Source organism: Sceloporus occidentalis, unplaced genomic scaffold (assembly GCF_023333645.1).
Source record: "Sceloporus occidentalis isolate IW3139 unplaced genomic scaffold, rSceOcc1.0.p SCAF_47, whole genome shotgun sequence".
In the NCBI taxonomy this organism is placed as follows: Eukaryota; Metazoa; Chordata; class Lepidosauria; order Squamata; family Phrynosomatidae; genus Sceloporus; species Sceloporus occidentalis.
In genome coordinates this window covers 2,680,783-2,692,652 of record NW_028317027.1, presented here as the reverse complement: position 1 = coordinate 2,692,652, position 11,870 = coordinate 2,680,783, and positions in this window count along the sequence as shown.

The window sequence follows — 11,870 nt, the reverse complement described above, 5'->3', positions numbered from 1 at the left end:
CCTACAATATTGAAGGGAAGCCACATTATTAAATGCGCAATTAGCTTATTGATATCAAGATGTCTGGGTTCTATACAGGTTTAAGAAGAATGTTGACACTCTGAAACATCTGATGCTGGATGCTGCATTGCTTTCAGACTAGTGAGACACCCAGTTTGCGCTCACATTAACAAAAAATCTCTTTGAGAAACTCTCCGCTTACATTTACCTCTAAGTTTAATTGAGCTTCCATTGGTTGGCAGTTACTTGTTGCATGTATCTCTCTCTCTCGTTGTGTGTAACATGACAGTTTTTAGTCATTAGTCTTTTCATGTATTGGAGTTACTAAAAATCTAGTGCTCTGTCAAAAACCAGCAATTTACCAAACTCTGTGCCTGCTCTAATACTTAAGCCTCTGTCCATGTCTGAAATTAATATTTTGTATGTAATATGTAAATTATACATGTGTATTGATATAGGATATATACACAAAGCCATACATTCAGAATGCTGACTATGGACACACAAACCACTGCTTGCAATGTAATGGTTTTACTTCCATCCTTTTTACTGCTGATAAATTTGAGTACTCTGACCAGCCTTTATCATTCAGTAGAAAATATGTGGACGTTTATTTTGTAAATGTTGACTATAATCATTTTTGTGTTCCAAATGAATTGTAGAATATTGCCCTCTGGAAATCTCAGAGGGTCCTCAGTTTGTCTTCCTGACTACTAGCTGGAAGACTAAGGAGGAGAATCCACCATGTGCTTGCCATCGCAACCTAATGTTCTATGAAAGCACGTTTTCATCACCAAAACAGCATCAGTGGACTAAGAGTTACTATCGCCATAAACCCTGCAAACGGAAACTGCTTACAGTTTGTACTTATCTATAAATTTTATAGCAATGATGAATGACTATGGAAGAAGAGTGGACACGTCATGCTAGGTGGACTATAGTTGGTTGTAGAAACCGTACACCCACTGGATGTGTCGGAGAGCAAGCGCTTATTACCTGAATTGGGTTTTTTGATAGAAAAAAGTTTTTGCAGCAGTTTTATGTTTGCTACAAAATGGGTATACAAAAGCTCAAGGTAAAGTAAGCATATCAGAAGGAAAGGGTCATGTCCTTGGGGTGCCACAACTAATAACATTGCTCATCTTTTTTTCGGGAGAAGATGAGCATCTTTTTTGTGAATATATCAGTCTGCCTATATCAGATCCAGGGATAACCTCTGCATATAAAGTGACACATAGTTTTGACGACATAAAAAAGGTCTACTGTTTTGAGTACCCTATATCAATATTGGTTATGCAAAGTGATATATTGATACTGGTCTGATATAGGGTTGGATCATAGATTATTTATAAAGCACCATACAATGGTATATTGTAATTCTATATGTAACATAAACTGCCCCAACAGGATTACAAATGCCTAAACAAAAACTACTGAGATATCAATCTACAAGAAATGCTCAAAAGTAATTTGCAGTCCAGCTTTACGAAATATAAACCCTAAATCAAAGCACATTTAAGAGCAGCACCTACTGATGGATTGCATTAAACCAAATAGGTAGTTACTATCCAATCTTTCAATCCAAAGAGCAGCCCAATTATTTGCAGACATATTCCTCACTTGATAAAGAATAGCAAACTTCCATGTATACAGGATTAAAGGGGATCTGTGATTTATACATACACACCTTTATTCCAGGGGAAACGCTGTGTCTGAAAGAGGCACATTTTTGTCGTCGGTGTGTGTGTGTCAGAAACCTGGAAGGTAGGTGTTTGTTTTAATGTAAATCATTACAGTTACCTTTGATCAGTAAAGTAGAAATTAGCCAAGATTAGCCAGTGATCATTTAGGACGTATGTTAAAGTGGCATACCCAGGAAGTTTACATTCTATTAATTCTGGTTGAGCCTATATAATTGACGCATTCCTAGCACTAAAAATGTGATCTATTCTAATTTATACAGTACTTCTGCATCATGTTTCTGTCTTGTCAATCTTTTTTCCTTTCTATCCTCATCCCATTCTGTCTTCACCTTCACTATTTTAAACCCCAAGTCTTGCTTCCTATCGTGTAATAAATCCTGGCCTTTCTTATCTGTGGGTTTTTCACCATAATAATGTGCAATTTTTTTGTCAGGGAAACATAAATGTCGGTCAGTCTTTGCCACAGTGAGACAATAAATTGGTTGTCATTCTAAGTATGGTGTGATCATTGCCTCTTTTTATTTTTGTTTTACACCCTTGTATCAGGCAACGGTAAGAGACCTATAGAGAATTGCTGGGCATCAACTGGTTTCCAAAGATTAACATATTTAATCTTTGTACTGCTTCTCCAAGAGGTGGTAGCCATAAAATATTTAGATTTTCCATGTTTTAACTCTACTTTAACATTGTATTGAAAATAAGTCAATAGTTGTTCACCTTTTCATAATGCTGGTCCTTGTGCCCGTCTGTTAGGAAGTAGGGAATACAGAACGAAGGGCTATGAGTACATGCACCCGGGTTGTATTGAGGGTAAGGGGCTTATTTGAGTTTACTCATTTTTTTAAAAAAAGAGATCTTGATCTCTAGAGTATGTATAAAGAACAATCAGTTTTAGCATTTTGCATCAGAATTGCCTTGTATACATAACTTGTGTTAGCTTCAAGGATGGCTATTCAAGAGTTGTTTTCACATATGTGTCCTACTGCATGACCCTCTTTCCTAAAATAGGAGTATCCAGGTGGTGCCCCATTTGCCAGGTCAGTGTCCAAGGCATCCTAGGCTGCTTTTATGGTAGGACCAGCCCTACCTATACATAATACTTTGATGAATTAGCTTTCTCAAAGGCCTTAAGTATGTTCCAGTAAACAGAGCCTACTGGATCCATGCCATGGACAGATTACACCTCCACGTCCACATTTAAAATAAGTAAAACATAATTTAAATAATAAAAAAGAAACTAGAGTTCACAGGGTTCCCTATTAACCAATGGGGATTGATATTTGCCCATGCTCTTCCCTCGCCCTGTGCATACTAAGGTGGGAGTTAATAAAATAAACCACAACAAACCTGCCAAGAGATGGCCACCCACCAAAACCCACAGACCAGGCAAGGTGGGCATTATTCAGAGAGGCAACAAAAAGACCAAAGATAACGCTGAAGGAGCTGCAAAGTTCCACAGCTGAGATTGAGGTATCTGTCCATATGATCACTTTGAGATGTACATTCCACAGCTGGGCTTTACAAGAGAGGCCAGAAAAAGAAAAAAATAAACAAACACGTTACTTTATCCATGATAGTAAATTTGGGTTTGGAAAGTTATGGTACCATGGTGCTGAATACAGAGACCAGAGACTACAGTTTTGTTAATCGTGATCAAACCATGTGGAATCAAATCGTATCAGTGGCATAAATAGGGCGACCCCTTGTTCCTGTCTCCTCATACTGATTCAAAATAGTTTAGAAAAGGCCCTTTGACCTGGACCGCATTGGAATGTCTCCGGGTCACGTTACCCCATGGTGAAACTAAGGTGAGCTGAGAGCAGCTGGATAGCAAGCTGCAGGAGTGGTAAGAGGTAAGTGGGGGTGGGCAGGAGGGGGGAGTATGTATGTTTATATTTATGTATGTATATAAGCATGGATATGTAATTGTATGTGAGCATGGATATGTAGGTGGGGTGAGATGGAGTGTGTGTTAGTGAGCATAAGTAAGTGTATGTAATTTGTGTATGTGTGGTTACATATGTGTGCCAGAGTGTATGTTGGAAGGGGGGCAAGGGGCAAATAGGGCACAGACAAGTTTTTGGGCGGAAATGGTGGCACAGACCAGCTGTTTGGGGCAACAATGGCACAAACAAGCTGTTTGGGGGGAAATGGTGGCACAGACCAGCTGTTTGGGGCAACGATGGCACATAAGAGCTGCTTGGGGCACTGACAAGCTATTTGGGGGTAAGGTGGAGCTCACAAACTGCTTAGGGAAAAGTGTCACTGTAGGACGTTGTTTAGTGAAGTTGTGGGGGGGGGGGCAATTTTTGCACCAGTGCCCTGTGGATTCTAGCTACTCCCCTGTTCTACATTATCAGGCAAGGTACAGACCATGGAAGCTGTAATGAAGAGGCCTATGCCAGTATTTCGAATTGGGAACATGGAACATAGAAAAACTGCTTTAAATGCGCCGCTTTGGGACAATAACTATGTCCGGTATTTAAAAAGGTATGATTGCTTCTTATCCAGTGCTGTAAAAACAGCATAGTGATGCTTTTAAACATTTAGAAAAATATTTTTGGTATTTGTAAAACTATTAATAAAATAAAGTATAACTTGTGAGGTCACTCATATTTACCTTTCACACTCTTAGCTGTCAGGAATATGATTTTGACATTTTCTTACATATTACCAGTTGTAATTAAAAATTTTATTAAAATGGATGAGCTGCGGATTCACGTTAAGCTGCATAGACATAGTGCTGCTCGACGGGCTCCTGGACCAGAGAAATCTGCATGTGAGTTAAGTTGCTGCGAAAGGGTGAATGGATTGAGTGAGTGAATTAATGGGCATATAAGTGTTTAGGGGCAGGCTGTTTTAGGGGCAGAGGTGAGACAGGCAGGTTGCATGGGGGCACTGACAAGCGGTTTGGGGGCAAACATGGGGCTATGGGACATGTTGCTTGTTAAGTTGGGGTGCCGTGGGGCCCTGTGGTTTCTAGATATGCCCAGGGTGTGGCATGTGGACACATGAGCTTGACCACACAATAAAATATATAGGTCTACTTTATTCCCAGTCCGGCCCTGGAGACTATCTAGGTCTCTTCTTCAAGTATATCATACTTTTTATTTTACGTGCCTAAAAAATTTGTAAAAATATATACATATACGAATATATTTACATATTTGTAATGTCCCTAATGTGTTTATTGTGTCTCTACATTATTAATTATGACAGAATAGTTAAAAATTGTTAAAAAGACATATGGTCCCTATAATACAGCTGTATGAATGCATACACACTATGAAACATGTTGCAGTGCAGCCTCAGCCTAACCAACTCACAGAATTCTGTGACATTACTGTTACCTGATGCTGAATGACTTCAGCCATTTTCTTTACTAAATCCATGTGCTAAGGAATTGACTTTTCACTTTTTTTTTTTCAAAGACCAACAATGATCCGGATCTTACAGTGATCCGGATCTTACAGTGATCCGGATCACTGTAAGATTCGGATCCCTGTAAAATCCGAATCTTTGAACGACTCTCTGCCTTCATTGACATCACTCAAGTAGGCAGGCAGGAGGGTTCATTGACTAATGAAAGGGGCGGGGCCAATCGTTAGTGTGCCTGCACGGAGTCACACGGAGTGATCCGAAGATTCGGATCATGAATCGGATCATTTCAGTGAACGAGTCGAAATGATCCGATTCACTTTAATGATCCGAACTTCCCATCACTTCAGGACATTACATACATGGCCTACTGAGGATGTTTATAGACTTCATTAGTCACATAAGATATATATTAAATACATTTATATTCATTAAAAGTTGTTCTCATTTATTTACTGTTGATTTTTCTCCGTCACTACTAAGTCTGCTCCATGACCTGACAATCTTATGCAGATGAACATTCTGAAAAATACAGCAGAAACTATACTTCTAATGTACATGGAGTCTGTATAATAAGTGACAGCAGTCATTACACCAATATTAAACTATTGTCCCATGGTCACTTTCATACATAATCCCATATTTTACTTTCCAGTTTTACTATCACAAGATTTCTCCCTGTTCTACTTGACAATATTTCTTCTTGGTGTGTTTTCTTAAATTCATTTGCTGCAATATTAATATTAATAATAATGTGGGGGGGGGGGCTTTTTTGTATGTATTTATTTGTAATGTTAATGTCTGTCCTTTAATTTTTTTTTTGTATTTGCATCATCTTTTTTTGGTTTATTTAATTAAGAAAAGTTTCTGTATAGAATGGAATTTAAGCCGGTCCATCCAGTCTGCATGTTTTTTTTCTTGCGGTAAAGACTGGATCCTTGATCAGCTCTTGGTCTTCTCTTAGATTAAAGATGGCTTTATGCCTACTCCATGCATCTTTAAATCCTCTAAGCGTTTTCTGGGAGGCTATTCCACCTATATACCACTCTCTCATAAAGTCTTTATGTTACATGTAAGTCTCTGACTCTCTAGTTTTAGATTATGACCTCATGTGATAACATTTCTCCACTGAACATTTCCCTCCTGTAATTTGCTAAATCTCTTTGCATATTTAAATATTTTGATCACATCTCCTCTCTGTCCTTTCGATTCAGAATAGCCATATTCCTATTGCCTATCCCATTTGTCTTAATTCCCTCCATATTACTCCTTACTGTAGGAAACCACACTATATAACAAATTCCTACAATATCAAATTAACTTGCAAGCACAACACGTGACGTAAAACGCTTTTTAGTAATAACTACGTAGAGGATTGTGATCTACAAATCATATGGAACAATGGTGTGGAGTTGCACGGTGGTAACTGAAGAAAGAGAATATGAGCGAATTTGGTAGAAAGATACCTTCTTTTCTTCGGGCAGATTACACCTAGAAAAAGCACTTTACAAACTTTGCTCTTTCATATGAAACAATCTCAGCTTCTAATACATCTAAAAGTATAGCAGCTATCATCTTGAATTTTATATACTGCAAAAGTACTAAAAGTTTATTTGGATTTGTCTATTTGTAGCCACCATTACAAGCCATTTTGGCACTTGCTGGTGAGATAAAGTGGGAGGGACTGTGTGTAGGGGGGGTACATGTCAATCACTGATAGGTAGAAGTAGCCAAAAAACAGAGGGTGGTCTCCTTGATGGTTATGGCTGTGATTGATGGGTCCAACAAGCTGTGGGAGTTTTTGCTTACGATTTTCACTCTGGCCAATCAGCGTTTACAGGGGGAGGGAAAAGCATTAGATATATAAGTGTGCTGACGCCATTTTAGCCACTTGTCAGTAGCAGCAGCAGTTGTGGCTATGCGAGAGGTGGCGTGTGAGACTTGACTTGGCACTGTATCCACTTCTGACTGAAATATTTCTCAATATGGATGGATGCAGCAGACTGTATGGTGAGTGTTGAAGCTTGGAATAAAGGGTATTTCTTTATTTTCCCCCACTACAGTTGTCCTTTAATTATGTAGCTGGTTCCCCCTTTGTAGCTTTAACCGTTTCCATTCTTCTGGGAAGGTTTTCCACAAGATTTTGGAGAGTTTCTGTGGGAATTATTGCCCATTAATCCAGTAGAGCATTTGTGAGAACAGGCGCTGATGTTAGACTAGAAGGCCTGGCTCACAATCTCTGTCTTTATGGGCCTTGCTTTGTGCAGTGGGGCACAGGCATGCTGGAATAGAAAAGGGCCTTCCCCAAACTGTTCCCACAAAGTTGGAAGCATAGCATTGTACAAAATGTCTTGGTATATTCCCTGTTGGTGTAATGTTCAGATATCCCAATACTTTTGTCCATATAATATACTGTATATATTATATGTATATATGTGTGTGTGTGCAACTCTGGTGTTTGATTGTTAAAACCAAAAGCTGTGGTTAGACGAAGCAATACGTCACTGATTTTACTATGAAATAAAGGGACTGTGACCAATTGCTCTTAGACGGGTTGAGTTGGACCAACATCAGAGGTTAGCTCATGGGCATACCTGCCAACTTTATAAAAGAGCTGACCATGACTCTTGGAATATTAATCCTTTAATAGACTGCTATGAAGGTTCTATGTAGTGACTCATTAAGTGTGCTACCCAAATGACTCTATACTGGGCCATTATTTAAAGATACATAGTCACCTGTGTTCAAGCAGGCATATCAACCATAACATACTGTCAACCATTAAATTACTGTAAAATAAGCAGTCAAATGGGTTTATTAACTAAAGAGAGAGCTGACAGGCGAGCTTGCAGATATTTTTGGTTTTACACACGGATCTTTATGCGCTCTTGAGGTTTCATTCCTTACACTATGCAAACATTTCCAAGGTTAATATTGTTTCTACTTTATAATGATTCATTTTCTACAAGGGAAAATTACCAAACCTAATGTATATAGCTCAATGTTATGAGACTAGGGTAAGGGGAACGTCCAGCTTTTGGTTAACATCCCCTATGATTTTCCGCAAAGCCAAAATCCATACACGAACCACAAGCCAAGGGAGTTATGACCTAACAGCCATAGATGTTACTTTTTTGTTCCTCTTATTTTAATAAATGGAAATGCAACAACAATTACTTTAACTATTAAATTTTACAAAATATTGTTCCATAGGTCAGTAATTAAATATTATAGTAGTATAACAACTTAATAAATATTACTCTTCAGGGACATGGGTGGATCATTGCTTTGGAGTTTACATCTTATGGTGTTTTTTAGCTCTACCCTGGGTAAAGGTGTTAAGATCACATTGGCAGGCGATAGTGTTGGGTGTAATAATGTGTTTGGGTATGTATTTTTATCATCAAACTTGATGCCTTGCATATTTTCAGTTGGTTTCTTTGGTCTTACCAACGATTGATTTGTAACATGCAGGTTTCCGTTTCTTCTGTGTCTATTTCAGGTCCTATTGGCATCAGACCTAAGGAACAGCAAACTGTTGGCTGGAAAAGTTGTCAAGAAGAGTTGGGACCATGTTGAGGGCCCAAAGAGAGAGCATTCTTGTGGAGTGGAGGGCCCTTGAGGTTGCAACTGGAAGTGTCGTCTTGACCCACGCATATGGCACCTTCCAAACCAAAGTATTAGACTGACGTAAATAGCCCTTTCTGTTATCAGAACAAGCAAATAGTAGCCCATGGTTTTAGATGCATTATTACTCCTTTCAAAAACCATATCATGATATCTGTAGCCCAGCAATTGCTAGAGTTTAGCAGGAATAGTTTAAGTATTGTATAATTCGTCTAACATTTACAAAGATGTTAGCAGCAGAAAGTAATGTTAGGGAGATTTGTGTTGATTTTTACCTTTACTAATTATAACTGTCTTTTTAAACAGGACCATCTGTTCTTGTGATGAATATGTGAATGGAAGGGACCTATTTTCTTACCTGAAGCAGACCAGCAAACCTCTGCACTGTAACATAAGGCTTGTCTGGGTTTTGAAGGGAGAGAAGAATACTTTAGAATGTGTTAAAAACAGGGTTAAGAAGAATTAAAATTAGAGGGTTTAACCTAGACAGTATTTTACTGTTAGTAATTTGTTCATGTTTAAGTAATTGTGTCTGATAAATGTTCAGATCTTTGGCAGAATCTTTGCTGCGGAGATAGTATGCATGCAGCAATATCAACATGTGAGAGGAATTATTCATAGGTGAGCAAAAGTGTAAGCACATCATAGCTGAAAGTTTCTGCTTTATTCCCCATGTTGTTAATTATTTTTTTTTAACCTATAATATGTATATATCTAATAATACATGTTCTCTTTGCATAGACCTGAAACCCCAAAACATTCTGCTTGACAGTAGAGGACTTCTGAAGATTGCTGATTTTGGTCTGGTGTTGAAGGGCATTTTCATCCTATAAAGCTATATAGGATATTCTGGCATCTTGGGCTACATTGGACCAGAGGTAATACATTCCAAATAGTACTAAATCACCATGTGTAACTGTTATAAAAATGTAATTAATAATATCAACCTGAATTATGTGTTGGGAATGCAATTCACCAAGATCAAATTAAATTTGTTTTATGGTAACAATAGAAAGCTGTATTTGACTTTATATCAAAACTAAAAGCAGTTTGTGGATATAATTGGTGTTTTCATGTAGTGAAATTAACTCAGTTGATTTAGCTGTAACATATATAGATTCAACTCATATTTTGCAAACATTTTTCATTTTTTAATTGAACTTTGTGCATTTTCATGCATGCACCATCTTTTAGCAAACACCGTATTTTTGACCCCCCAAATTTGAATATTAATTTTGAAAAAAGAGCCTGAATATAAGACTACCCTATAAGAAAAAAGTTATTAGTAAATATTAATTCTAAAACTATCTTTTACTATTTAATAAAAACTATGATTGATAAATATGCATTTGTTTTTATTTCCTTTTATTTGCCAACCTGCCCCCAGTTATGCACATCTGCCCCACGGCTGGCCACTCTGCCCCCCCTATTTGCCACTCTGCCCCCCTGATATGCCTTATTCCTCCCTATATGCCCCCTTTACCTACCGATGCATCCCTAGACTTGTCCCCCATGCTGCAGACTCCCTGGTGTCAAATGGGGGAAGCTGGTGGACGTCTGTGCGATGCACGCAGACAACTTCTGCTGCTACCCGGTACTTCCGCTGGGGCTTCTATGACTGAGCACTGGAAGGTCACGTGACGCTGGTGCTCCGTCATATGCTATAAGGAAAGGGGTGGGGCCAATTGCCAGTGTAACTGCAGGGAGGTACTGGGAAGTACCGTAGTAACTGCAATCTACAACCACTGTATAAGACACACCCAGTTTTTCGACCCCACATTTTTGAAAAAGGTGCATCTTATACATGGGGAAATACAGTACTTGTATGTATTGATATTCCAGATGATTATTTCTCTCCATACATGATTCCTCCCATTTTGTTAAGTTACTGTCCTCGTGCGTGGCTGCTGATTTGTTCAGCTTCCTTTATAAATGTGAGGAAAAGGAAAGAAAACGGTTCCTGTTTTTTAAAGTTAACATACTGAAGCCTTCATCACCATCAAGCTTTCTAAGTGAGTAACTAATGAAGCTTTTGGGTTTTTTTTATGTTTTCTGCAGATGCTGAAAGGGAAAAAGATATAACGCTGCGGTGTATTTGTGGACATTTGGTGTGATCTTTTATGAAATGGCCACCGGTGAAGGTGGCCAGGTCAGCGCTTCACTGTGCTATCCAGAGTTTGACACTAGACATCTGCTAGTAAACGTGAGTATAATAGGGCACAGTAGAATAATCTTATGTAATAGTTTTATGAAGTCAAATCAAAGTTGATTCTTTTTATTAGGCCAACAGGAAAATATGGAAAGTTACATACATTGAGGTCTCTAAAGCTTATGTACTTTTACCTCCTTTTTGGTTCAATTCAAGGCATCCACTTCAACTATTTTGTTGTCTCTTGGGCTTATACAGCTATATCCATAGAACCTATTAATAGTTTAATGAAAAAAGCTAGTGTTTAGAACTTCTAATAATTATCAACAAATGGGTGTAGGAAGCCCAAACAAACATGAATCAAGGCAATAGCAGGTTTATTCTAGATGCTCCTTGTTTATGTTTACAGGTGCCATGCAAAAAAAACATCCAGGCGATTGGAGGCAACATTCAAACACATCCTTTTTTCCAGTCTATTGACTAAGAGGAGCTGGAGGCCAGGACGTTAGATTCCCCCCCCTGTTCTGTTCTCCAGCCAGGGACCAACACTGTCCACCTATCTAAATATTCAGCTGCACCCACCAAGTCTTCCACGAGGAGAGGACCAACTGCTGCTCTCACGTCCCTTTCCATGAGCCAAAACCTGAGGATCCTGTTATCATCACCAGGACTTAGTAAATCGATGGGTTGGCTACCTCCATCTCACAGGACAGGGGTGGAGGGAAGGCACAGGATGTGGTCAATGCCCCTCCAAAGGATTTTTTTCTGTTTTTAGCTCCATGCATGTGAGGGAAACAAGGTGCTCTGTCGTAGTGATGGGCTAAAAGTGTTTAATGCCAAGTGTTTAAAACACGCATATGATTTTTTTGTATGTTATGTGGATGTATGATCATCACTGTTTGTCATTTAAAAGTTGATTTAGTAATGTGACAGTTATGTTAGTTCTGCCTTTCTTGTTTATATATGTTATAAGTCCCAATATAGTGTTAAGTATAAAAAATGTTTATATAATT